Source organism: Schistocerca piceifrons, chromosome 3 (assembly GCF_021461385.2).
Source record: "Schistocerca piceifrons isolate TAMUIC-IGC-003096 chromosome 3, iqSchPice1.1, whole genome shotgun sequence".
Classification (NCBI taxonomy): Eukaryota; Metazoa; Arthropoda; class Insecta; order Orthoptera; family Acrididae; genus Schistocerca; species Schistocerca piceifrons.
This window is the reverse complement of record NC_060140.1, coordinates 327,849,019-327,861,102: the sequence shown is the minus strand read 5'-3', so window position 1 is coordinate 327,861,102 and position 12,084 is coordinate 327,849,019. Positions and strand designations below refer to the sequence as shown.

The window sequence follows — 12,084 nt, the reverse complement described above, 5'->3', positions numbered from 1 at the left end:
GTGCTGTCACTGAGAGAATCTCTGCTCTCATAAACCAACATCTTCAGCCTGTTACCTGCAACCTACCCTCCTATATAAAGAATAACAACCATTTCCTCCATTGACTCTTCACAGTTCCTGCTCATTTACCACATGGCACCCTGCTCATCACTACTGATGCCACCTCCCTTCACACTAACATCCCTAATGTCCATGACCTTACAGCCATTGAATACTACCTTTTCCAGCACCCGATGTATTCCAGACCTACAACCTCCTTCCTAGTTGCCATAACCAACTATATCCTCACCCACAATTGCTTCTCCTTTGAAGGCATTACCTACAAACAGATCTGGGGTATGGCTATGGGCACCAGCATGGCACCATCATATGCCAACCTATTTGTGGGCCATGTAGAGGAATCCATCATAAACACGTAGAATCCTGAGCCCCTCACCTGGTTCAGATCCATTGATGACTTCTTCATGATCTAGATCTAAGGTGAGGACACCTTATTGGGATTCATCCAGAACCTCAACACCTTCTCCCCCATTCACTTCACCTGGTCTTACTCAATCCAACAAGCCATCTTCCTCGATGTTGAGCTAACCTCAAAGATGGCTACATCAGTACCTCCGTCCGTGTCAAACCTACTAACTGCCAGATATACATCCACTTTGACAGCTGCCACCCATTCCACACCAAGAAGTCCTTTCCCTACAGCCTTGCCACCTGTGGCTGTCGTATCTGCAGTGATGTATACTGAGTGTCTCACTGAGGCCTTCGAAAACCGCAATTACCCTCCCAGCCTTGCACAAAAACAGATCTCCCATGCCTTATCCCTCCCATCGCCCACCACCTCCCAGAGTCTCACCATCTGGCCACGGAGGAGCATTCCTGTCGTGACTTAGATGTAAGACCTGTCCCATTCATCCTCCCGTCACCACTTACTCCACCCCATCACCAGCATCACCTGCCCCATCAAAGGCAGGACTACCTGTGAAACCAGTCATGTGATGTAAAAGCTAAAGTGCAACCAGAGTGTTGCAGTCTATGTGGGCATGACAACCAACAAATTGTCTGTCTGCATGAATGGCCATTGGCAAACTGTGGCCAAGAAACAGCTGGACCACCCCATTGCTGAGCACGATGCCTAACATGTTGTTCTTCATTTCAACGACTGCTTCACAGCCTGTGTTACCTGGATCCTTCCCACCAACACCAGTTTCTCTGAATTGTGCAGGGGGAACTCCCCCCGTAATAGATCCTATGTTCCTGTAACCCACCTGGCCTCAACCTTCATTAGTCATTGTCCACCCCTCTAGCCATTCTCTGTTCCCATTCCAGCACAACACAACCCTCTATTCCACCAACGCGCCCACATTCTTTTTGCTTCTTTCCTTTTCCATTACCCCCTGCCCTTCCTGCCATCTGTCTATCCCCCCGACTGCATCTAGCTGCTCTACCCTCTCTCATTGTCCCCCTACACACCTACAAACAGCACTTTACCATTCCACACCCTTACGCTACTATCCCTCCCCCTCCCTGTCTCAGCCTCCTCCTTACCCCCACATCTGGTTGCCTCCCCCATCTTGCACTGCTGCTCGCTGCCTGGCCTCAGCAGCCAGAGCCTGTAGTCATGTGTCTGATTTGTGTTTGCATGAGTGTGTGTGCAAATGTTGCCGACCTTGTTGGCTGAAAGCTCACTTTCTGACAATCTTTTTGTTGTGGCAATCAGCGACTCAGCATTTCCATTGTATTGGTGAGTAGCACCCACGCTTTTCATAATATTGAACAATTCATTTGTGCACTATCTGTTTATTGAAATAATTTATTACCTTTCAGTAACCTTTTTAAAATATTTTATCAGCTTTTAATCACCTTTTTCTAATATTTTGTCATGTTTTTCAAGTGCCACCATTGCTCCTCGCTCTACATTCTCAGAAGAGCATCTCTTCTGAAATCCAAACTGTGATTTACTGGAAATATTATTGTTACTCTGGTGGGATACTATTCTAGAATACATTATCTTCTCAAAAATTTTGGAAAAGAATGTTAATAGTGAAGTGGGTCAGTAGTTATTGATATCTCTTATATTGCCTTTCTTATCCAGAGGTTTCACAACTTTTACAACAGCATATTTCAGTCTTTCTGAAGAAATGCCTTGAGTCAGTGATGCCTTGCATATTGCCGATAAGACAGGGATTATATGGGAACAAATTTTTCATACTATGCTGAAAGCAGAATCAAATCAAGATAAGCTCTTATTTTTGAGAGAATATAAAAAATTCTTAATTTCAGGGGAAAAATTTGGTTTTGCATTTATATGATTGAATAATCAGCTATGATTTTTCTCTCGAACTTTTTCTCTCTGTATTTTGTACTATATTTAAGATTTGACTATTAAACATGTTTACTGCCTGTGACTCATCGTTTAGAGCTAACGGTTAATTTAGTAGCAATGTTACCCCATTATTATGTTTTCATCAGTGAATTGTTGGAATTACTGTTTTTTGACACAGTGCAAAAGTTCCTTGAAGTTTTAATAACTTTTCTTAGTGATTTCCAGTAGATTTTGTAGTGTGAAACTACTGCAGAACTCTATTTGTTTTTGCCAGAAGGTACATTTCCCTGTTTCTTCGACAACATACTTTAATCCCTTCATGATTCATTGTTTTTTTCATGGCTGTTTAATGTGCTTTCTGATCAGCTTATGTGGAAAGCTGTTTTCAGATTTATTGTGGAATAGATTAAATTTCATGTCAGCATTTGCTTCGTTATAAATTTCATCCCGAGTCATCTCTAGCAAATTATTCTTAGAAACATTTGTTCTGAAATCATTCATTATTCTAACCAGTATCCACTGAGGAGTATCCACACTGTAAGACACCATCTTATTTGTCCTAACTAACTTGCCTGATGATCAGAAAGAGCATTTGTACTGGGTATTCAGTTATTTTCTTGCTTTGAGCTTCATCAAAGGAAATAATATCAATTGGGGGCATACTGTTTATACCCACCCATGTGGAAAGTTAATTACTGAACTCAAATTGTAGGATCCAAATGAGGTTTCCAAATTATTATTTCTATCAGAATCCTTTAGGAAATCTATATTGAAATCACCGTGGACTATTAAGTACTTGATGCTGTCTTACAGTGTAGTAAGGAATCCAAATTGCTCGTAAACAGTTCAAAATTTGCCAGTGGGCGTTTACACATATCAGTCAAAACATTATGACCACTGCCCACTCGACATCGGGTGCTGCCTGGTGGGGTTGCAGACATGTCACATGGTAACAAAAGTATGTAAGTGGAACAGATACGCATGGGGATCTCTGTACCAAAGATATGGGCTGCAAATGGGGAAATGCATTGAGATAAGTGACTTTGACAAAGGACCGATTATTATTACCCAGAGCCTGTGAAAGAGTATCTCAAAAACAGTGAAGCTGGTCGAATGTTCACATGCTACTGTCATGAGCATCTATGGAAGAGGTAGAAGGAAAGTGGAACTACTACTAGGTGCTAAATGGTTGAACGTCCATGGTGTTTCATAGAATGTGGGGTTCAGAGGCATCAGTTACAATTGCAGTAATCATGGGATCATTGGGATTTGAGCATCGGTCAATGTAAATGAGTCAGCTCCTTGGGACCTGTGGTAGTAATCAAAGACATACTGACAGCAGCGAACCACCTGCATCTCTTCATGCTTGATGTCTTCCCCAAAGGCGATGTCATCTTTCTGCACTACAAGTGTCCATGCCTCAGAGCCAGAACCATGCTGCAGTGGTTTGAGGAGCATTATAGTGAACTCCCATTGATGTCTCGGTGGCCAAAGTCATCTGATGTAAATCTTATGGAACCCTTAAGAGTTACTAATTGGGCACCATCACCATGTATGCAAATCAGTGGCATGTTATTTATGAGTTACATGACCTATGTGCAGACATCTAATGCCACATATCTCCGCAAACCTACAAACAAACAGTCAATCCCTGATATGCAGAATCAGTTATGTATTTGTTCCAAAGACAGACAAACAAGCTATTTAGTAGGTGGTCATAAAGTTTTGTCTTATCAGCATGTACACAGTTACAACAATCAAAAGTGAATGTTTTTCTTGTATTAATTCACAAGGATACACTTCTATGTGCTGATCACTACAAAATCTTCTCACTCGATGCTTTTGAATTTGTATTCTGTCCTTTTCCCAATTAGTCCTATGTTAGTAAGAGGCTAGAGTGTAACTACTGTAACACTGTGGTTATGTGCTGCTCAGGCACAGAATGTCTCTTATCATTTCTTAGCTTTCTAAATTTTTGAAACTGTCAAGAAGCTTTTCTATTGGATGTAGTAAACTAACCTTACTTTTCTGTGCAGCCTTCAGCATTTTGTAGGACTCTTTTGTTATTTTAACTGTTGTATTCTATAAAGTGGACTGTTTGTTTCCATCTTTCTTCCAGATAATAGTGTTTGTGTCTGTATTCTTTGAATTTAATATCTAAATTATTGTGAATTGTTGTTTTTTGTTATGAAAATTATCATCTGTCACTCCCATAAAAACCTGAATATGATTTAGAAGTAACCTACATTGCTTTTTTATCTGTTTATCTTCCTCGGTGCAAAAATCTTTGTTTGGCACACAAAGAACAAACAGATTCTTACTATCTATTCTGTTGTGTCCAACAATTCCTGAAAGCCATATGAGATTGATCCACCATCCTAGAAAATGGAACATATACATTTGACAGCCATTGTACATACCAGGTTGATATCAGACAGAAAAAAATTAATACTTGCCTTTACATGGTGTAACAGGTGTAAGTTCAGATATTTTTATATGCTGTTCCTTAATATGTACGCACCTCAGTGTGGTGGTTGTTTTTTCCCTTCATTGCACAGTCTTCCCACAAACAAGTCACAAACTTTAGAGCATGATATTTTCTGCATGGTCGTAACCACTTTACATCCACATGTCCACACTTCCAACACCTGACCTGCTGCCCAGGGGAAAGTGACCATTAATGGCTTGCTCTTGCCACTGCCCAACCAAAAATAATGTGACATTAGTAGCTATAATTATTAATCTGCAAATGATGTAAGTACTGATGTAGTGTTGTTGAGTATGCTGTCCTCAGTCACCAATAGAAATATCTACACTTTCACCTGTTACATTACACACACACACACACACACACACACACACACACACATGACTAATGGGTGGCAGCAAGTAATCTTCACTGCACCATTTATGCAAGAACAAATACTATTTCTTGTCAGTCATATGAAGAGTCTAAAAGTGTTGTTCACTATCACTGGCCTGTCATAAAACAGGTCTCATGTTTAAAAGGTTAAAACCTTGTCAGACAAGCACTCTAGCTTGGCCCTTGGCATTCATGGGCAGTACTCTCACCTGATTGAATAATCTTGGCAAGACTCTTGAGCTGGCTTAAAATATCGATCTACGAGATCTTTTCTTACTTCCCAAACTCTACTGTCACACCTGAAAATTTGCAAACAGTAAGAGTAAACACTGGGTGAAATGAACAAACCACCAAGTCCCTTCTTTAATGTTCTTTACTTTTACTTCCTGGAAATATAATAACTGCAGCAGCCATATAAAATGATGTTTCAGTAAATTATCCATCCTGGGTCCAGCACTGGATGCTGTAACAAGCTACTAAGAGACTGTGAAAAAAACATGAGATGCTTTTACAAATGTACTTTCAAGAGTTTCCAACATTCACCTGACTGATTTACTAACTTCACCAATTTGTTCTAAGTTTTTATATAACTATATTGTTGACTACATGGAGACAAATAGTCATCAGAATGAGGTTTTCACTCTGCAGCGGAGTGTGTGCTGATATGAAACTTCCTGGCAGATTAAAACTGTGTGCCGGACCGACACTCGAACTCGGGGCCTTTGCCTTTCGCGGGCAAGTGCTCTACCAACTGAGCTACCCAAGCACGACTCCCACCCTGTCCTCACAGCTTTACCTCTGCCAGTACCTTGCCTCCTACCTCCATCTCATTCTCATTCTGGAAACGTCCCCCAGGCTGTGGCTAAGCCATGTCTCCACAATAGCCTTTCTTTCAGGTGTGCTAGTTCTGCAAGGTTCGCAGGAGAGCTTCTGTAAAGTTTGGAAGGTAGGAAGCGAGGTACTGGCAGAGGTAAAGCTGTGAGGACGGGGTGTGAGTCGTGCTTGGGTAGCTCAGTTGGTAGAGCACTTGCCCGCAAAAGGCAAAGGTCCCGAGTTCGAGTCTCGGTCCGGCACACAGTTTTAATCTGCCAGGAAGTTTCAAATAGTCATCAACCTCATGTAGTCTTTCACTGCAGGTCGTCGTGGCTGCAACATCCTTTCTACATTTTGGCTTATTATACTCTCACTAAATAGCTTTGTAATTCATTTCAGAGTTCTTCTATATCTTTTCACATGCAGAACTATCCATTCATAGGGATAAATTAAAGGTGAATTTATTTTCACACTGCCATACTGCCATGTCAAAGAGCACACAAACCTTAAAAAAAAAAGGCCTCGTCACTACAATAAAGAATACTCTCTTGAACAAAGCAACTGTAGCCTTAGCCAGTGTGTCAGCACCACTCTACATCAGGGGGAGAGAGAGAGAGAGAGAGAGAGAGAGAGAGAGAGAGAGAGAGAGAGAGAGAGAGAGGTGGCATTATATTCTTGGTATGTTCAAGATTTCATCTGCCACTTGAATAAGTGATAGCTGAAGTAACTGCCAAGTTGCTACCAAAATTTAATTTCATGCTACTGCTGCTGTGTTGATAGCAGTATCCATTTAACTATTTTCTGTACTGTTATCACAGTCTTCATTCTTAACTGCGGCTTTGCTTCTGGAAATTCAGCTGTGCATAGTAAATTTTTTCATGGGTATTCAGACTGGATGACACAAGAGCTACAGTACTTTTTTTATTGAGTGTCATTATAGTTACAATAATGAAATGTTGTCTGACCTTAAATAAACACTCTATCTTGTTGCTTCAGATACACAAATTCACACTCTGATGTGTGATTGGATTTCATATAAACAAACAAATAGCTGTTTTGGCTTGTATTTGCTTTGTTTTATTGTACAAGTTCAATTTGGCAACTGCTCTCCTGTTCGCACTTAGCCACTGTCTACTCTGGCACTCTTTAATATGGAAATGCAGCATCAAATTTTTTTCTGATATATTTGCTATCTTTAAAGCCCAACACTATGTAACCGAAACCATAAAGCTTCTTTGTAGACATACTAAATCAAACAATGGAAAATCCAGGATGGGATATGGCAATATTAGAAAAGAATAACTGCCACTACATAATGGAGATGCTGAGTTGCAGGTAGGCACAACAAAAGGACTGTCAGAAAGTAAGCTTTTGGCCAACAGAAACAGACAGCACACGACCACAGTCTCTGGCTGCTGAGTCTGGCCTCGGCAGACAATCTGTGTGTGTGTGTGTGTGTGTGTGTGTGTGTGTGTGTGTGTGTGTGTGTGTGTGTGTGTGTGTTGTAGGGGGGGGGGGGTCAGTTATCTATTTCCAACAAAGGCCTTGTTAGCCAAAAGCATACTTTCTGACAGTCTTTTTGTTGTGCCTATCTTTGACTCAGAATCTCCACTCTATGATTTGTGGGTATATTGTTCTATGGTTTGTGGGTATACTGTTATAATACCCACAGTATCAAACCCATCCATTCTTAATGGTACATCCATGCAGATCACACATGGAACATACAGATTAGTCAATTTAGTCTTCTTTTTCTCTCTAAAGAAGGTGTTGGAATTATACTCACCACTGTGTGGTAATCCCTGTTCAGTATTTTCAACACATCCCTCTTGTGCAATTACTGTATCTTGGGTGCCTTTTCTTTATGCAATTTCTCTTCTCTCTTCATAGTCATCAGTTGATTCATTGTTAACAAGCAAGCAACATGATCCATGAGCAAATTTTTTCCTATAGCTATCTGTGCATAATCTATTAAACAAAAGAGAACATTACTCTTTACAAGTATGTAGATTGCCATATGACCAATTTTATTTGCTGTAGCAGTTGAGCCTACACTTCAGTTTGTCAAAAAACACGAGCAATACATAATATTTGTGGGGGTGTAACTTTATTTTTAGATAATATGTAAATGTTTTTCACTACATTTCTTTTCATATTTCCTTCTGGGCCTCAGTACAAATGAATTTTCAATTTTAAAGCAATTACAGCTATCATCTCCCAACCACTCACAAATATACCTCAGAAAAATTTCAGATCGATTTTAATACAAAAGAAGGCCTTTTCCTGTGCCTATCTGCAGTACAGTAGTATTTTAACTTCTTTTAATTTTGGCCACTAAATAATAATTTATTAAATGCATTTGATGATCTCATCAAGAGCATTCTTATAACTGAGGGTAACATTTTTGCAGAAAGTGTCTGTCTGTGAATCACACAGTGGCTGCTAGAACAGTTTTTGGCATTATTTTTTTATAAACTATATAATGCATTTGAGTACACCATTCATCACCTTCACTTGATCAGTACTTATATCCATGTAGGTGTCCAGTGGCATCTTATTTTCTTCCAGAAAATAATTTTGAAGACCAAAGATTTAAACTCCAGTCGTACATCCGGTCATCTTCCAGAGAATTACAGCAATGAGCTATAATTATTTTTTATTTTATTTTATTTTTTTTTTAAGTAGAACATTATTTTTTTCTAACTTTCTAACTTGTCACTGTAACTCTGTGGTGAATAACTGAATAAGCTTTATTCCTAACTTATTATGTTTACTAGTCAAAATAAATATTCTATTCAGTTATTATTTAGTAAGTTACAGAGAAAAAGCCTTACCTGAAACACCCTGTATATAGATTAAACTACGAAGCCTAATGTGGTCACCTTTCTGGTAATAGAGGACAAAATGATATGGTATGCTGTGGATGCTTGTACACATTGAAGATAACATTCAGTTTAAATGGCTAGTGCCAAAATTGTGCCTCATGCAGTCATTCCTCAAGGTTAAATTCCCCATCTACAAAGTTGCTGTCTGATATACGAGGCCTGTTCAGAAAGTAAGCTCCGATTGATTGCCAAATTGAAACCACAGTGAACATCAGAAATGTTTTACTTCTAACAATTAGCTACACCTTTCAGCTACTTCTCTACGTAGTCGCCGTTCTGACTTAGACTTTTGTCATAGCGTTGTACCAACTTTTCAATAGCCTCATCATAGAAGGCAGCCGCCAGTGCTTTCCGCTAATTCTCCACGCTGGCCTACACCTCGTTGTCTGTGTCAAAATGTTGTCTTCAAAGACAGCAGTTCATGTGACCAGAGATGAAACTCAGGGGGAGACAATTGCGGACTGTATTGTGGGTAATCTAACATTTCGATTTGAAAACGATGCAGGAGCATCTTCATTGCCCCTGCAGAATGCGGCTGAGAATTGTCTTGAAGAAGAAACAGCACGACAGTTATGTAATGTTAGCTGCATAGCTTCAGGCGAAATTTCTCACCAGGCCCTCGTACTTGGCGGCAGACACTATTTTCTAGACATCTTTACGCACTCACTGCGAGCTCAGAAATGAGAAGAGCGACGTGATGCTAACTGGGGTTATACTAGAGACACTACCCAACACATCTGTGCAAAGCTTTATCGGATTTTCATAGTCGTTTCCATTTCGCGACCGATCGGAGCTTACTTTCTGAACGCCCCTCGTATGATTCATGCAGCCTTATTCACAGTCAGTGTTGCATCTGTACTGATGATCTTAATCAGTAACTGGAAGCAAGTGTTGGTTGGTTATTCTTTTTTTATTAACTTCATAGAAGCATTAATTTTCATTGTTAATTCACTTTCTCGAATGTCATGAAGTGTGTAAGTTTTGGAGAACTTGTAGGTGATCTCCATAGAACCCCACGGTTCTGCAAATCACAGTTTAGGAAATGTTGCTCCAGCAGATGCCTACTGAAATGACTTACTAACATTCAAACTTGTATAGAGTGTTGACAGTTTTCTCTTTTCAGAAAAATATTTCTTGATATTGTCAGTCTGCATTTTATGCTCTCTCCACTTCAGCTGTTGTCAGTTATTTTACTACCTAAATAGGAGAACTTGTGTACTGTTTTTAGCATTCCATATCGAAGTCCCTCACTGTCACTTTATTTAGTTTGCCTTCATTACATTACCCTTTCTGTACTGTTATTGATATCCACCTTTTCAAGACACTGTCCACTTTGTTCTAAAGATCTTCCAAGCCCTTTATCATGTGTGATAGAATTACAATGTAATTGGCAAATCACGTAATTTTTGTATCTTCTCCCAGAACTTTAATACCCTTTCAAAATTTCTCCTTGGTTTCTGTTACTCGTCGCTCAGCATCAAGACTGAATAACCTGAAGGAAAGTCTACAGCCCCAACTCACTCCATTCTCATCTACTGCTTCCCATTTATGTCCTTTGACTTAAACTGGAGTCTTTCTGTGCAAGTTATAGATAACCTTTCACTTCTTGTATTTTATCCTTGGTAAATTTATAATTTCAAAAAGTTTATTTCATTCACCATTGTCAAAAGTTTCCTTTAAATCTTCAAGTGCTATAAATGTATATTTGTCTTCTTCGGTTTAACATCCAAGATAAGTTGTAAGTTAATATTGTCTACATATCTCTGGAATCCAAACTGATCATTGAAGTCGGCTTCTACCATATTTTCCATTGTAAACTGATTGTTTAGTAATGTTATCAACTGTCAGGGTGTATGTTTTAGAATCAGACTTATTACAGTCTTCTTGAAGTCTGAGGGAATTTCGCCCATTTCATCTACTTGCTTTGTTTTGTCATGTATGACTTTCTTAACATTCTTAATATGTCTGTAAGAAAGTTGTCTAATGCAGAGCCCTCACCGTAAATTAGGTCATTCAGTGCCATGTCAAATTCTTTTCCAGTATTGTATTTCCCATATCATCTAGATCTGCTTCCTCTTCCATTTCTGTATAATGATGTCTTCAATTTCATTTCCTTTGTATAGACCTTCTATATATTCCTTCCGTCTTTCAGCCTTCTCTTCTTTACTCAGTACAGGCTTCCCATCTAAGCACTTAATATTCTTTTCTCCAAAGACTACTTTAATTTTCCAATAGCAGTAACCTTTCTTTCCCATAGTCATGCATGCCACTACAGCTTAGCATTAATGCTTTGTCATTGTGCACTTTCTGTCAGCCTCATTTTTTAGACATTCATATTACCTGTTTCCTGCTTCATTTGCTGCATTTTTATATTTTCACCTTTCAGTCAAATTCAATATCTCTTGTGTTATCCAGTTATTACTAACAGGCCTTGTCTTCTTGCATATTTGATCTTCTGCTGGCTTCACTATTTTTATCTCTCAAACATTTACATTTGGTGACAAACTACAGTTACAAATATTAAAATTTATTGTCAAAATTTAACTTCACTGAAATAGGCATAGATTTATTACTGAAAGTGACACATGGAAAGTTTGTGCTGGACAGGACTTGAACCTGAATTTCCCTCTTATCGCAAGTGGTTGCCTTGCCACTTCAAGCATGCTCCCCAGACCATACCAAACTTCCATATGTCACACATTTATCCATTTCTTCTCATAGATTATTAATTTAATTTAAGATTATTATTAATTAAATTTCAATATTTCAAACTGTAGGTGGTCACTAAATGTAAATATATAATAGTCACAGTCTGGCCTGTGACAAAAAGGACGACGATAGTTTAAGGCTTCTCGATATGTTAGTGTGGAAATCATGAGGTATGTGAGTGTGAGTAAATGAATTAAAGTGTGTGACATGGTGGAAGTTTGGGTCAGATTGATGAGCATGCTCAGGTAGCCTAAGTGATGAGGCGACCACTTGTGATAATTGAGAAATCTGGGTTCGAGTCTTCGTCCAGTAAAAATTTTCATGTATCACTTTAGGTAGGACATCTATGCCTCTTAAAGTTAAGTTGAATTTCAGGAATAAATTTCATCTCTCAAAGCTACCAGTTGTTGTATTGTATTGTTCCCTATTTGTCAGTCATTGCCTGTCACTCCCTTTGTTGTTGTTGTTGTGGTCTTCAGTCCTGAGACTGG

At 39.1% G+C, this 12,084-nt stretch overlaps 1 protein-coding gene and 1 non-coding gene across 2 annotated transcripts in view; both read left to right on the top strand.

The window, feature by feature from the left end:
* Positions 1 to 12,084, top strand: part of LOC124790086 — a 61,040-nt gene that overhangs the window by 34,132 nt on the left and 14,824 nt on the right. The gene's annotated exons all lie outside the window — the stretch shown is intronic.
* Trnal-caa lies at positions 6,186 to 6,260 on the top strand. Its single transcript has one exon. It is a non-coding gene; the product is annotated as a tRNA-Leu (tRNA).